General features: G+C 46.8%; 1 protein-coding gene across 3 annotated transcripts in view; it reads right to left on the bottom strand.

Moving 5' to 3' along the window:
- The window catches only part of ACTR10 (actin related protein 10), a 464,033-nt gene that overhangs the window by 316,585 nt on the left and 130,711 nt on the right, over positions 1-16,737 (bottom strand). For all 3 annotated transcript variants that reach the window (XM_069950794.1, XM_069950796.1, XM_069950795.1), the window contains one exon: positions 6,497-6,574. The gene's annotated coding sequence lies outside the window, so the exon portion shown is untranslated. The remainder of the gene's footprint in view (positions 1-6,496; positions 6,575-16,737) is intronic.

Genomic DNA, 16,737 nt, shown 5'->3' with positions numbered 1-16,737 from the left:
CACGAAGGTTATTCCGGGAGGGACAGGGGGGAGCATGTATTCATTTCCTCTCACTGTGGATTCAAGGTGAGAGAAGATGAAAGCGTTCAGCTGTGCTGGCAATACCCGTTACCGGTGCCCGCCATAATACTGGTAATAACGGCGATCGTCGGTGCGGGGACCTCCGGTAGCTGAGAGGAGGGGGCTGCAGGGCATTACCGGCGCCGCTGCACTATTCTGCGCCATCGCCATAAAGAGCTGATGGCAGCAGAATAGAGCCCATTAGTGATCGCCGTAAAAATCCGTATCGGTGGTCACTAATAACATAATACATGTATTCTCTGAGTCACTACGGTTACGGCGATACATTTGTGTAGGATTTTTTAACTATTACCACTTTGGCGCAATAGAAACTATCCTCCTAGCAAAAACCCACAAAAATTGTCGGCACATTGCAAGATCCATAGCGTTCTTATCTTTTGCGCGTCAGAGTTGTTTTTTATTTTTTGCGGGAAGATTGTGATTGGTGCACTTTTTTTTTACTTTTACACTAGTGTACATTACTGTACACTAGTGTAACACTTAGATTACATTATACAATACACTGTACTGCTTCTGCAGTACAGTGTATTTTATAATGGGACCATCCTGCTGACAGGCAATAGCCACAGCCACCCCTGTGAGCAGGATGGCATATGCATGGTGAGCCCGGGGGCCTTCATTAGGACCCCAGGATCACAATGACAACATCGGGGGCCCGGACTTCGCCGTGGAACATCGCGACCGCGTGAGTATGCCCGCGGCGCCGTCCGGGACCCACTAGATGCGGCTGTAATACTTTGATAGCGGCATTTAACGGGTTAAACTGCCCGGAGCGGAGAATCCTCGCTGACTCTCCGCACTGCTGCCGCCGCCAGCCGGTAATTTTTTGCGTTGAGTCCAACGTTTAAAAGGCGTACACATCGGAACAAAGCCCATTAGTGGCCGCCGTTAAAATATGGTCACTAAGGGGTTAAAGTGACTGTACCACCAGGCCGTGGCGGGCCGACCACCAGGCACTGGAGGCGGGCCGCCCACCCTTAGTGGGAGGAAACCTTAGCCCCTCTATGATAGGGTTCCATTGATTCTAATGGAGTCATATCATAGAGGGGCTGGGGTTTCTTCCCATTAAGGGTGGGTTGGCCCGCCTCCAGTGCTTCTGCCTGGGCCTGGTGGTACAGTCACTTTAACGACAATGGACATAAATGTAGACACGGAAAAATGCAACAGCTTACCGTAATGGCAAGATGTAGACCCACTACAGACATGAAAATAGTTAAAAGCAGCCCCCCTCCCAACTGCTAAAAAAAAAGACTCCCACAAAAATAATGAGGCTTTTGGTTACCATTTGCAATCAGTGTAAATCACCCGATAAGGTAGCCTCATACTCGGGTTGGACCCTACACTGTACTATGGCCTCTCCATGGCATATAATACGCCTATGCTCTGGGCATGCAAGATCCATCTTATACCTGCAAAAATAATTGCACCACCTGGGTGGAATGGGTGGAGTGCACAAACAAGTAGAGGCAGCCACTCCCCCCATCTGGAACAAAGAAAAAAAGACAAATTTGGTCAGCTCTCCTAGAACACCATTCACACTAGGCAGGAGCGCGTTGCTATGCCCAGAGCATAGGCGTATTATACACCATGGAGAGGCCATAGTACAGTGTAGGGTCCGCCCCGTGCATGAGGTGGTGGGGTGGTTTACACTGTTTGCAAAAGGTAACCGAGAGCCTCATTATTTTTGTGGGAAATTTTTTTAGCAGTTGGGGGAGGGGGGCTTCTTTTAACCATTTTCATGTCTGTAGTGGGTCTACATCTTGCCATTGCGGTGAGCTGTTGCATTTTTCTGTGTTTTTGTGTTTACAATTTCAGCCATAGCAACGCGGACCTGCCTAGTGTGAATGGTGTTCTAGGAGAGCTGACCAAATTTGTCTTTTTTTCAATGGACGTAAATGTATGCCATGAAAGTTATGGCCCAGATGGCACACGGCATACATTTACCCCATGGTCTGCAGGGGCTCTATAAAGGGAGTTTAGAAGCTGAGCTTGCTTCATAGTGAGTGAGGACCAGCTGCTATGAGTAGCTGGGTCCTCACTGTTAATAATGGGCGGTCACGGACCTGCCGTTAACCCTTTCAATGCCACGATCGCAGAAATTAAATGCATGCTCCTGTCACTGTCTGACAGGGACAGACACAGGAACCCGATGCAGGGGTTCCGATAGTTTTTTCTGTCTGCTGGAGGTCACTTACCTTCCTCACGGCAGTTAGATGGGCGATCAGTGCAAAGAGTCTGCACAGGCAGGATCTATGCAATGATCGCAGAGAACACTGATCAATTCTAGGCTATGGAATAGCAATGATCCGTGTTCGTAAATTTAATAGATACATGTTATAGTCCCCTAGGTGGACTTAAAATTTTTACCGGACTTTATTTACCGGATTTGACAATAATAACTGGACTGGACCAAAACCACCAGATTTTGGTGGTGCACAAGCTCCGTAAGACTTCGTAGAGCTTTGTGGATAGAGGGTGGGAGGGCTCCCTCTTTGTGCCTTCACCTTGACGTGGTGAGGGAACTTGCATGCCCTAGTGATCCATTGAGCTAAGCTGCCTGGAGTTAATGCTCCTGGTGGGGTCTCCCGTGCCAGACAGGTCAAAGGGGAGAGGCCAGACTAAGTAAGGCACCCAGTAGAAAGGGCTGGAAATCTACTTCTTTTCCTTATACTAAAAACTCAATGGATAGATATCAGAATATCCAGACAAGTGCAGTGCTTGAAGGTGAGCGACTTATGTCAGAAGGCAATTAAAGTGTTATTCAGGCTTAGAAAAACATGGCCGCTTTGGTCGAGAAACAGACCCTCTTCTGTCCTCAGGTGGGTCAGGTTGAGCAGCTCAGTTCTATTCAAGTGAATGGAGCTGAATTGTAATACCACAAGTAACCTGAGGATAGGAGTGGTGCTGTTTTTGCAGGAAAGTAGCTGTGTTTATTCTAATTCCGAATAAGCCCTAAGTTAGAGTAGGTATGGAACCTAGAGTACGGGACTTATTGAGAACTGGGAACAGGGATGGACTGGGACTAAAAAGCAGGCCTGGCAATGAAATCCCAGCAGCTCATATTCAATATAATCACTGCTAGGGCCTGACTGGTCAAAGGTCATCTCTGGCAAATGGCAGAGGGGCCGACATCCTCTGTGGGTCGGTCCGGACCCCCTGGTAGGCCCCAGCCCCACACACGCGGCACACTGACTGTCGGGTGGCAGGGTGATACAGTGCTGCCACGCCCCCCTCCCTTCCACCGCACTACCCCCACAATCACTCTTGTGACCACAAGCAGTGTTTTGCTTGCGGTCACAGGGGGCAGTCTAGCCCCCGGCTGAGCCCCCTGGGGGTGCCCGGGGCACCAGAGAGCTCAGTGTGCGCTGGCATCCGGGACTTCCGGAACAGGGAGCGCGTGTTAGAGACGCTCCCTGTGCCGGAAGTACCAGCCCCGTTGCACACTGAGCTCTCTGATACCTGCGCTGCTGGGAATCTCCATGACACCACCAGGGAGCTGCGTATCAGGAGGGGAAGAAGAGGAGAAGAGAACTGCGATGGGGGAGCAAGTTGTTAGGTGAATTTGTTCTATTTATCTGCTTTGCACAACAGAGGGGCCATCTACAAGGGGGACAACACAGGGGGGCCATCTATAAGGGGGGACGACACAGGGGGGCCATCTATAAAGGGGACAATAAAGGAGGACATCTATAAGGGGGACAACACGGGGGCCATCTATAAGGGGGACAACACAAGGACTGCCATCTATAAGGGGGACAACACAAGGACTGCAATCTATAAGGGGGACAACACAGGGGGGCCATCTATAAGAGGGAAAAGATGGGGGCCCATCTATAATGGGGACAACACAGGGGGGCCATCTATAAGAGGGACAACATAAGGGTGCCATCTATAAGGGGGACAACACGGGGGGGTGCATCTATAAGGGGGGCAATAAGGGGGGCAAAATAAAGGGGGCAACAAAGGGGGGGCATCTATAAGGAGGATGGAGAACACAGTAGGGCCATTTATAAGGGGGACAACACATTGGGGTCATTTATAAGGGGGACAATACAGGGGGGTCATCTATAAGAGGGAACACACAGAGGGGGCATCTATAAGGTGGAATACACAGAGAAGGCATCTATAAGGGGTAGTACACAGTGGGGAGCATCTATAATGTAAGGGTTATATATATATATATATATATATATATATATATATATATATACGTCCAAGCATGCCCTGACAGCTATAAACCTTCAGGAACTGCTGGGAGTTGTAGTTTTCCCTACAAAATTAAAATGTATTTTGTAGGGAGAACTATAACTCCCAGCAGTTCCTGTAAGGCTGCCGAAATTCTGCTGCGGAATCCCGCCAGCCTCCGTGCCATACTGCCAGTCTATAGGAGGCTCGTGTCCATTCTTCCACGCGGAGAGAGGAGCCTCCCATAGACTTCCAGTATGGTACGGAGGCTGGAGTGATTCCGCGGCTGAAAATTTGCCAGTTTTACTCTGTGTGAACTGGCCCTTAGTCTATAGCTGTCAGGGCATGCTCGGAGTTGTAGTTTCCAATCTATGGGGTTGGGAGTTCCATTTTTTATTCATGTAAAATGAAAACCCCAGAACTATGTAACACCTAACCCCATAGATTATGAACTACCCTGGCAGCTATAGACCTTCAGGAACTGTAGTTGTAGTTTTCCCAACAAAATACATTTTTTTAATTAAGGTAAAATGAATTCCCCCGAATTATCTACTTTGTTGAGAGAACTAGAGCTCCCAGCAGTCCCTGAAGGTCTATAGCTGTCAGGGCATGATAGGCGTTGTAGTTCACAATATATGGGGTTGGGTGTTACATAGTTCAGGGGTATTCATTTTACATGAATAAAAAATCTAACACCCAACTCCACCACTTGTGAACTACAACTTCCAGCATGCCCTGATAGCTATAGACCTTCAGGAACTGCTGAGAATTGTAGCTCCCGGTATGTCTAACATGATTATATAGTATATAGGGACCTTAGTAGTGTCTGTGCTGCAGTGACATTTTATCATAAAACTTTCCCCGTACGGTAAGTGGGCTTGGGTGCTTTTACATGCCAGGGCTGATATTAAGTCCCAGTCCGGCCCTGACCCCTGCCATATGGCGGGAAAATACACAATGTCTCACAACACCTAGGATGGAGCCGTCTATCACTACTCATATTCATTTGTAAATTACACTAGGAACAATACAAGAAAAATAAAATAGCTAGGATTTACCTAATGACGTGATCATGTATGTACTACTACTATACTAGCACATATATAATCAATAATACCGCCATAGAGTGGTCAGATACAATGTTTACATAAGCTCTGTACACTACCACTATACAAGCACTAATATATGCAAACACACTGATAAACAGTGGTCAGATACCAGCTCTATGTAGGATCTGTAAACTACCACTATACAAGCACTCATATAGTCAAGAATAGTTAGTGTATGATACCAATGTGGTGTGATATATATATATATATATATATATATATATATATATATATATATGCTTATGTAATTAAAAGTACTGAAAGACTTGAGGTTTTTTAAATAAAATTAAATTACAAATCTCTGGCACTTTCTTGCACCAGTTGATTTGAAAGATTTTTTTTTCCCCCGCTGGAGTTCCCCTTTAATACATATACAAAGTATAATAGAGTAGTCATTCCTGCAAACCACCTCTGCGTGTAGTCAACGTCTGGAATTGGCGCTACAGCCATATACAGCTCTGGCATTGTGGAACAGTGGACATGTGCACTAGATCTCCACCTTATCGGGCGACATGACAGGTAAGGGAAAATGTCTTATGTGTTTCAGTGTCCATTCACACATGCAGGGGATGGTACGATTTCAGGTGAGTATAACGTTATCTGCGGCACCATAAGAATAAAATAATCTACCGTGTCGGCCTCTATGCTCCTTCCATTTGTTCTCATGTACAGTATGTACAGTTTATACACTATGGATGAAATGTACCACCATATTGTGGTATAATATTACGCTTTACCATAACATGTCAATATTTATAAGTAAGGGAGAATATACAGGAAACCCTTATAAGACCCCTGCTGTCTATATATGCAGGGAAGGTTATATATCCTGAACTAACAGGGGCTATCCTCACTTTTTTGAATGGACAAGCCATGACCACGCATGAGTTACATGAGTGTGGACCGACCCCAAACCAGACATAGTGCGTGGGGTTGCGTTGTCACCAACATCCCCCCACTGGTGACAGGGACTCCCTCCCAAACATAATTGTAACGCCTGCATGTAGTCACACAATCTCCTCCTAACCAAAGTAAAACCCAACCATCTACCCTAAATGGGCAAGTAATATACAAGACGTGACCCACAGTCATAAAGCATGACCACATAATGAATGGCTTACCTCGCACCATTTTCAGAGATACTTTCTTCCAGGATATATTCTGAGGTTAAGGTTCCATATTTTCAAATTCTGTTGACACTAAAAAAGTGAAGAAAGAAGAAGCTAGGTGTAAGTGTAGATATAACCAGACTAATCTATTCATCATTTCTATGTCTCACTGTACAATACAACTATATCCTATACGGTCACAATCAGCTGCGTCCAGCCCTATGTTGGAGCGTATACTGATAAGAAGGGGGACAGGGAATATATAGATGGTGGGAGTGATGGGTTCTACCTCTCACCCATGCCCCCCTGTCCCTCTATTAAAACAGAGAAATAGATCTGTATTAATGCACTGCCTGTATTGCCCAAGGAGCCATCTAGCTGCTATCTACTATGTATATTCTTCCATCATTGGGTGCTTTTTGGATTATTAAAAATTACCCTACTATTACCCCACAGAAGCATAAGGGGGGGATCTTCTAGTATATCCCATAAATGCAGGGGTCGGTGCTCCAAACAGTAGGTGTGTTACACGCGGTCCATTATCTCTGTATAATGTATGCACCTATCATATTTACACGGCTGTCATTAGGGCTGAACACCACCACCCCATCACTACTACTATATGTCTGCTGAGGCCAAGAGCTGGACTCCTGGGGATTGGAGCGGATCATTGTGGGAGCAGTGGAAACTTGTTTTTTGCTCCTTTGAAAAAAATTATATTTTCTTGTGATTTCTGGGGGTAATAATAAAATTAAAAAAACATTTAACATTTAACTGTTTTTTCGTCACATATGGTACTTTGTGTTAGTGACAAAATTTGGTCACTGTCTTGTGTGGTTTTTTACTTTACGAACTTTGAAATTCTCTACTTCTAAAAAAAGAAAGACACATGACATAAATTAATTACGAAGTCACATTATCAATATGTCCTCTTTATTCTGGCTTCATTTCGTAAACATATTTCACTTTTTAGGGTGTTACGGGGCTTAGATATGTATCAGTAAAATATCAAGTTTTCATGAAATTTCACAAACTAATTTTTTTTAAGGACCAGTTCTTTTTTTTAGTGGATTTAGGAGGCTTATATACTGGAAACCCCCATACGTGACCCCATTTAGGAAACTACACACCTTAAAGAATTAATATAGGGGTATAATGAGCATTTTGACCCTACAGGGGCTGGAGGAAAGTATTCACCATTAGGCCGGAAAAAAAAAAGGAAAATACAAAATTTCCAATAATATATTTGTTTAGATTAAAGTATCTCATATTCACAAGCAACATGAGAGAAAACGCACTCCAAAATTTGTAACGCAGGTTCTTCTGAGTACAATGGTACCCTATATGTGGGCATAAACCACTGTATGGGCACACAGCGAAGCTCAGAAGGGAAGGAGCGCCTATTAGCATTTCCAGTTCAGATTTTGCTGAAGAAGTTTCTGAGCGCCAGGTGCGTTTGCAGTGCCCCTGTACTGTCAGCAGAATAGACCACCCCAAAAGTCACCCCATTTTGGAAAGTACTCCCCTCAAAGAATTCATCTTGGGGTGTGGTGAGCATTTTGACCACACAGGTATTAGAGGAAAGTATTTAAAACTAGACCGTAAAAGTGAAAAAATTTAATTATTCCAATAATATGTTAGTTTAGTTTGAAATTTCTCAATTTCATGAGGAACAGGGGAGAATACTCACCTCAAAATTTGTAACAGAGGTTCTCCTCAGTACAACGGTACCTCATATGTGGGCATAAACCACTGTATGGGCACACAGCAGGGCTCAAAAGGGAAGGAGTGTCATTTTGGTGTTTACTGGCTATCTGGGGTGGTAAGTGGCAATCTTGGGGCATTTGCCTGTCACCACCCCGGATCTGTTGTGGTCATGGGCAATCTGGGGTGCTTACGGACAGTCTGTGGCATTCTGGGGTGGTAACGGGCAATCTGGGGTGGTTACCGGCAATCTGGGTTGGTTACTTGCAATTTGGGGGTGTTTACTGGCTATCTGAGGTGGTTACGGACAATCTGGGGGTGTTTACTGGATATCTGGGGTGGTTATGGGCAATCTAGGGGTGTTTACTGGCTATCTGGGGTGGTTATGGGCAATCTAGGGGTGTGTACTGGCAATCTGGGTTGGTTACTTGCAATTTGGGGGTGTTTACTGGATATCTGGGGTGGTTATGGGCAATCTAGGGGTGTTTACTGGCTATCTGGGGTGGTGACGGGCAATCTGGGGGTGCTCACGGGCAATCTGGGGTGGTGACGGGCAATCTGGGATGGTTACCGGCAATCTGGGGTGGTTACCAGCAGTCTGTGGCAATCCAGGGTGGTTACGGGCAATCTGGGGTGATTACAAGCAGTCTGTGGCAATCTGGGGTGGTTACAGGCAATATAGGGGTATTTACTGGCTATCTGGGTTGGTTATGGGCAATCTGGGGGTGTTTACTGGCTATCTGGGGTGGTGACGGCAATCTGGGGGTGGTCACGGGCAATCTGGGGGTGTTCACTGGCTATCTGGGGTGGTGACGAGCAATCTGGGGTGGTATCGGGCAATCTGAGGTGGTGACAGGTAATCTGAGCGGTTACATGTAAACTGGAGTGGTTTTGAGTAATCCGGAGTGGTTATGAGTAATCCGGGGTGGTTACAGGTAATCTGGGGTGGTTACAGGTAAACTGGAGTGGTTATGAGTAATCTGGGGTGGTTACAGGTAATCCGGGGCACTTGACTTTGGTGACAGGGGATAAAAAGTGTCGTCAGCATTTTGAACAAGCGATCAGCGGTATATAGTATATACCACTGATCGCTTGTACCGGGACCACTCCGGGTGGTCCCCCATCATTGCTCCATAATCTCTGCCACCTTTGGTGGTGGAGAGAATGGGACTTTAGTCATTTTTAGGAATCTATCACTGTGAACAGAGTCTGTTCACAGTGATGGCGGTGGCCATCTTGAATCACATGGCCGCCCAGGGAGGGGAAGGTCAGTGACTGGGTCACTAGGGTTAATCCTGGGGAGTAGGGGGGGGTGTGCGGGACATGTTTTCATCTCCTCTCACCGTGGATTCACGGTGAGAAGAGATGAAAGCGCTCAGCTGAGACGGCAATGCCCGTTACCGCTGGCTGCGGTTATACTGTTAATAACAGCATCCCCGTTACAGGGACCGGCCGGGACTGACCTCACACTCTACCGCAACCTCTCAGCTACCTCCGTTAGCTAAGAGAAGGGGACTGTGGGCCTTACTGGTGCCGCTGCACTATTTTACGCCATCGCTGTAAAAAGCTGATGGCAGGAGAATAGAACCCATTAGTGACTACCGTAAAAATCTGTATCGGCAGTCACTAATACCATAATAAACCTATTCTCTGGGTCACTATGGTTACAGTGATACCAAATTTGTGTACTTTTTTTTTAACTATTACCACTTTGGCGCAATAGAAACTATCGTCCTAGCAAAAACCCACAAAAACTTTGTCACCACATTGCAAGATCCATAGCGTTTTTATCTTTTGCGCGACAGCGCTCTTTTTGGTCTTATTTTTTGCGGGAAGATCTGTAGTTTCTACTGATACCAAGTTTTACATATATATGTCTTTTTGATCTCTTTTATGACGTATTTTCTAAAGCGGATTGATAAAATACAGAATAGCTTTGGTACTGTTTTTTCTTCTTTTTTTTTTACAGCGTGTCGTGCGATATAATTATTGATATTGTTTTATAGATTGGGTCGTTACGGACGTGGCGATACCAAATATGTATAGGATTTTTGTTTTTGATCTGTTGTATGTAACGTTTCATTATGTATAGGGAATGTAATGCATTTTTATTATGGGGGGGGGGTTTGGGGGGGGATGTTTTGTGTTTGGTGCACACTTTTTTTTACTTTTTGTTTTTAATTTTACACTAGTGTACATTAGTGTACTTCTGTAGTACAGTGTATTGTATTATGCATCATGTTGACAGGCATTCAGCACAGCCATGTCAGCATGAGGCATCTCCATGGTGATCCCGGGGACCTTCATTAGGCCCCCGGGATCACCATGGAGACATCGGGGGACCGGACCGACTGGGACCCACAGGAACCCGTTAGATGCCGCTGTTATGATTTGACAGCGACATTGACGAGTTAAACTACCCGCAGCGGAGGATCCTCCGATCCGGGTAGTTTGAAGGGGGGGGGGAGTCAGCTGTCACATTGACAGCTGATCCCCCGCTATGCCGCCGCAGGGGGGCTGCAGTTTATTCCAATGCATCCGCCGTTAAAAGGCGTATGCATCACAATAAAGCCCAATAGTGACTGCCGTGAAAAGGCAGCATGGCGCTCACTAAGGGGTTAAGCATATGGTTATGTCTAAAAATTGGACCCTTCACACCAACAACCACAAGCATTAGGCATCACCGGTATCCAGGCAACCACAGGTACTAGGCATCACCGGTATCCAGGCAACCACAGGTACTAGGCATCACCGGTATCCAGGCAACCACAGGAACTAGGCATTACTGGTATCCAGGCAACCACAAGTACTAGGCATTACCGGTATCCAGGCAACCACAAGTACTAGGCATTATTGGTATCCAGGCAACCACAGGTACTAGGCATTACTGGTATCCAGGCAACTACAGGTACTAAGCATCACCGGTATCCAAGCAACCACAGGTGCAAAGCTTCATTGGTATCCAGGCAACCACAAGTACTAGGCATCACCGGTATCCAGGCAACCATAAGTACTAGGCATTACCGGTATCCAGGCAACCACAGGTACTAGGCATCACCGGTATCCAGGCAACCACAAGTACTAGGCATTATTGGTATCCAGGCAAACACAGGTATTTGGCATTACTGGTATCCAGGCAACCACAGGTACTAACCATCGCCGGTATCCAGACAACCACAGGTGCTAGGCTACATTGGTATCCAGGCAACCACAAGTACTAGGCATCACTGGTACCCAGGCAACCACAGGCACTAAGCCTCAATGGTGTCAAGGCAACCGGTATCTAGGCAACCACATGTACTGGGCCTTAATAGTATCCAGGCAACCACAGGTACTAGCATCCCTGGTATCCAGGCAACCACAGGTACTAGCATCCCTGGTATCCAGACAACTACAGGTATTAGGCTTTATTGGTGTCCAGGCACCATGCTCGTCTATTCAATTCCCCAAATCCCCCTCCCTACCCTGAAGCCCGCACTCCTCTGTTTTTTAGACTGGAGGAATGGACGCTGTCATGTGTGCGTGTGCTTATGTATGCACAATGTTAGAAAATATCATTCACTGCATCCCAACAATTACAAAGTCAGAGTACTAGGACTACTTATATGCTAGGCAGTTTTCAGATTTCATTCAACTTACTCAGGCTTCCATACTCCTCCCAGTAAACCCAGTGCTATATCTTTCTATGGGTTCTGCTTCTTAAAGGGGTAGCGTTTCAAAATTATTCACTAAATAACCCACTTGACAAAGTTATACAACTTTGTAATGTGTGTTATGTTAGTGAATGGCTCCCTTCCCCATGTCCTCCCCCCCCCCCCCCCACACACACACCTTCCCACGCTAGACCCGGAAGTGTGATGCCCTATATTCACCTGATTCGTGTCGACTCCTGTCCGCCCTCTTGGGACAATGATGTCATCTTCGTGAGGCCGGCCAGAGCGCACCAGCCGTCCCTCATGCCAACCCCCCTCTTCCGCATCATCAGCTGCTCAGCCGCGATTGGCTGAGCACAGTTATGCAAGATGGCCGACGGGGGTCGACATGAATGCGGTAAGTATAATGCACCACACTTCCGGGTCTAGCATGGGTGGGGGGGGGAAGACGGGGAAGGGAGCCATTTATTTACATAACATACATTACAAAGTTGTATAACTTTGTAATGTGGGTTATTTAGTGAATAATTTTGAAACGCCGCACTACCACTTTAATAGTTTGTCCTATAGCTTCTGCTGCCATCAAGTGGTGAGATTTGGTAATACCAGTAGAATGCTTGTAAAAATATTCTATTAGGCTTCCTTCACATTGCCTCTTTTTTTTTAGAAAAACGCTGATAAAAACGCCATGCGGCCAGATGTTAGCTGGAAATCAATAGAAGTTCATGATTTCCCTTGCAATTATGGCGTTATTTTGTGGCGTTCTTCTCTCCCCTCTGGTGTTTCTGTAGCTCTGTGGCTGTTTTACTAAAATAAAGCAGGATGAGGGTTTGGAGTTTTTCCGGCATAGATTTCAATAGAAGTCTTCAGCTCCACTAAAAAAAAGCCATAGCTTATGCATATGGGGCAGATTTATTAAACTGGTGTAAAGTGAAACTGACTCAGTTGCCCCTAGCAACCAATCAGATTCAGATTGGTTGCTAGGGGCAACTGAGACAGTTTCACTTTACACCATGTTTGATAAATCTCCTCCAAGGTGTTTTTTAGTTGTGCTTTTCAGGGAGAAAAGCGCCACTGTCTAGTCCCCAGGGGGTTAACCTAACCCCATGTGGACCATATTGTGGTCCAGGGGGGTAACATTTGGGTCCACAGGGGGTTTACTTATCCTCCGGTCTTCTCCTGGTCGTCTTTTGATCAGTGACTGCAGCGGGAACACTGCATTGGCTGATGCTGGGGCACCATTTATGAAGAGGCAGAGTCTGGCACACTTGGATCTCACTGTGCCAGGCTCTGTTAAAGAGCGAAGACGTCAGTGGTGAGTATCAATAGGGCCCCCTTCTCCCCCCAGCACTGTACTCATCCCAGCAAGGAAGGAGGGCAACTAACCCCTTTCTTACTGGGATGGGTATATTGTGACATCAATGTGGCAGACTGTGGGTGACTGTGGCAGACTGGGGGGTGTCTGGAGCAGACTGGGGGGTGATTGGTGGAGACTGGGGGGTTAGTGGGGCAGACTGAGGGTGACTATGGTAGCTGGGGCAGACTGTGGGTAGCTGGGGCAGATTGTGGGTAGCTTGGGCAGACTGTGGGTGACTGAGGGTATCTGGGCAGACTGTGGGTGACTGGGGGTAGCTGGGGCACAGTGGGGGGTGGCTGGAGTAGACTGGGGAAGACTGGAGCAGACTGGGGGTGACTGGAGCAGACTGGGGGTCGCTGGGGCAGACTGAGGGTAGCTGGGGCAGAATGGGGGGAGACTGGGGCAGACTGGATGGTGACTGGGGGTAACTTAAGCAGACTTGGTGGTGACTGGGGGTAACTTAGGCAGACTGGGGGGTGACTGGGGGTTACTTGGGGTAGCTGGGGCAGACTGGGGGTAGCTGGGGCAGACTGGGGGTGACTGGAGCAGACTGGGGGTGACTGGAGCAGACTGGGGGGAGACTGGGGCAGACTTGGTGGTGATGGGGGTAGCTGAAGCAGACTGGGGGCTACTTGGGGTAGCTGAGGCAGACAGGGGGCTACTTAGGGTAGCTGAAACAGACTAGAGGGTGACTGGGGCAGACTTTAGCATCATGCCCCTCATCATCCTTCAGCATCATCCCCTCATGTGGGCCCCTCATTATACCACCAGTATAATACAGTGAGTACTGCGAGACTACTGGTATACTGAGGGGCCCACATGAGGGGATGATGCTGAAGGAGGTAAAGCTATATACATTTGTGTGAGAGGCTAGGACACTGTATATCAGTCACAGCTGTGATTACCAATCTTCCAGTGTCCTAGCCTCTCATACCAATGTACATAGCGTTATCTCCTTCAGCATTATCTCCCTCATGTGGGCTCCTCAGTATACCAGCAGTCTCACAGCACTGTATAATACTGGTGGTATAATGAGGTGCCCTCATGAGGGGGATTATAAACTATACATTGGTGTGAGAGGCTAGTATACTGGTAATCATACTGGTAATCAGAGCTGTGACTGGTATACACTGTATACCAGTCACTGGTATACACTGTATACCAGTCTTTCAGCATAATCCCCCTCATGTGGACACCTTATTACCTGGCTCCCTGCAGCACACGGCCATCTTGCTCTTATATCCCAGAGACAGGAGTGAGTGACCTCACTGTCAGGTCCTGTAGCTGGGAGGAGAGAGCGGCCTCGGGTGGCTGGAGGCAGAATATACAGCCTCCGGCCAAAAAGCCTATGCTTAGACTTCAATGCATTGGGGGCTGCATTGGGGGCCGCCACAGGGGCGGGGCGTAACGTCACAGGGGCGGGGCTTACCGGGGCAAATCCAGGACATTACTTTTTCGGGACTGGCCTGTCAAATCCAGGAAAGTCCCAGCGAAAACGGGACTGTTGGCAACTATGCATATGTAACCCAGGGCCGTATTAGCAGCTGCTGCTGCCCTAGGCACTACACTTGAAGATGCCCCACCACCGGATTGGTAGATTGGTAGGTAATAGCTCCAGGTGTCACATTTGACACTGCCACACCAAACCTGATCAATACCACCATACTGTGACTGGCAATAAGGCAAAGGCAATGGCAAGTCAGAAAGAGAGGTGGGAGACTTCCAAAAATAAAAAAGTTGTTTTCTTTCCCATGCTCTCTGGTGCTGCCCCCCTGCAAGGTGCCGCCCTAGGCACCGGACCACGGGTGCCTAGTGGTAAATTCGGCACTGACCTAACCCCTTGTGTGCCACACTGTAGGCAGCATCTGCTAAAATGCTGCATGCTATAAGGTACAGAATACCTGTCACAATGATGGGTGTTCTGCTACTGGCATTTATTTTGTGTTTTTCCTTTTGTTTTTCAGATATCGGTATCCTGTGGATTACGTCAGATTCGTTGGACTACGTTGATGACCAGTATGTTTTTTTTTTTTTTGTTTGTTTTTTTTTTTATAAAATGGTCAACGAGGGGTATGGGGTGTTCTTTTTTTAAATAAAATACTTTTCTGTATTGTGTTGTGTTTTATTATTCTTTACTTTCAGATTTTGTATTTGAAGCTGTCTGATATATGGCTAAAGCTACCCCCCCCTCCAATATTACTCCAGTACCCAATGCCACAAGGGGTACTAGGACGAGCAAGGTACCAGTAGTCTCGGAGCGTTGAAATTGGTGTTACTGGACTGGGCGGTAGCAGGCTGGTATTATTAGGCTGGGGAGGGCCCAAAAATGGCCCTTCCCACCCTGGTACTACTAGGCTGCTTCTGTCTGGTTTTCGCTATAATCTTTCCTCAGAAAAAATGATAAATACGGCGCACGCAGAGTCTGCAACGCTCCCTCTCCGCCCCTCCGGCGCAGATGGGGCCAATGCAAATGAAATATTCGCAAATAGACCATTTGTGAAAATATTTACACCCACCGGGCCCATCTGCTCCTAAAACAGGCATTTTAGCCTTTTTAGGGTGCGTTCACACCTACCGCATCCGCAGCTTATTTTTCCACGGAAATCCGCAGGTCTGGTAGTGCAGATTTCAACCTGCGAAAAATCCGCGTATGTGTGCTTTTGCGTTTTTTCTGCAGCAAGTTTATCGCAACTGAAATGTCCGTTTAGAATGAGAGACATTTTAAACGGACATTTCAGTTGCGATCAACTTGCTGCGGAAAAACCGCAAAACGCACACATACGCGGATTTCTCACAGGTTGAAATCTGCACTACCCGACCTGCGGATTTCCGCGGAAAAATAAGCTGCGGATGCGGTAGGTGTGAACGCACCCTAAGGAGACAAATCTTCCATGCCTCTTTCTCACATTGTGCACAGGCTGATGATGCAGAGAGGGGACAGGGTGTGATTTACCATCTCAGACTGGCCAGAGGCAGGTGTTTCAGCTTCGCTGATTGTGCAAAAGTCTACAGAGAAGTTAGGGCTATGTTCACACATGTTGGAGTGTCATTGCAGTACTGCAGCTTCTGCACAAAAATGATGCAGTAACACAAATAGATAATGCTAAACAGCAGAGAGGATAAGAGCCGACACTGCCAATCCAACCTGCACAAAAAACAAGGCATAAACAGTATATCCCATGTAAGATAATATCGGATAAAGTCCTTTTTGTGGGAATCAATTTCAAAGATAAAAGATGCTTGATCATAATATGTGCGTGGAGATGAAAAGAAAAAAAAAATAATCAGAAAAGTTCTTTGCTTTATTCTAATATTGGTGTTACAGGTAGAGAATACAGCGTGCTGGGGGTGGGTGGGACCACAATGAAATGATAAAGTACTGCAAATAATTCATTAACACAATGAAACTGCAATGTGTGAACACAGCCTAGATGTTCTGCAACAGCTTTGGGCGGGGATTGGGCAGGGTGGGGGACTGTGATGGAACAGCTGAGGGAAAGCATTGCATTCTGGAACCTGTAGTACTGAGTACATCTGCT

Source organism: Dendropsophus ebraccatus, chromosome 13 (genome assembly GCF_027789765.1).
Source record: "Dendropsophus ebraccatus isolate aDenEbr1 chromosome 13, aDenEbr1.pat, whole genome shotgun sequence".
Taxonomy (NCBI): Eukaryota; Metazoa; Chordata; class Amphibia; order Anura; family Hylidae; genus Dendropsophus; species Dendropsophus ebraccatus.
This window is presented reverse-complemented; position numbering and strand designations above follow the sequence as displayed.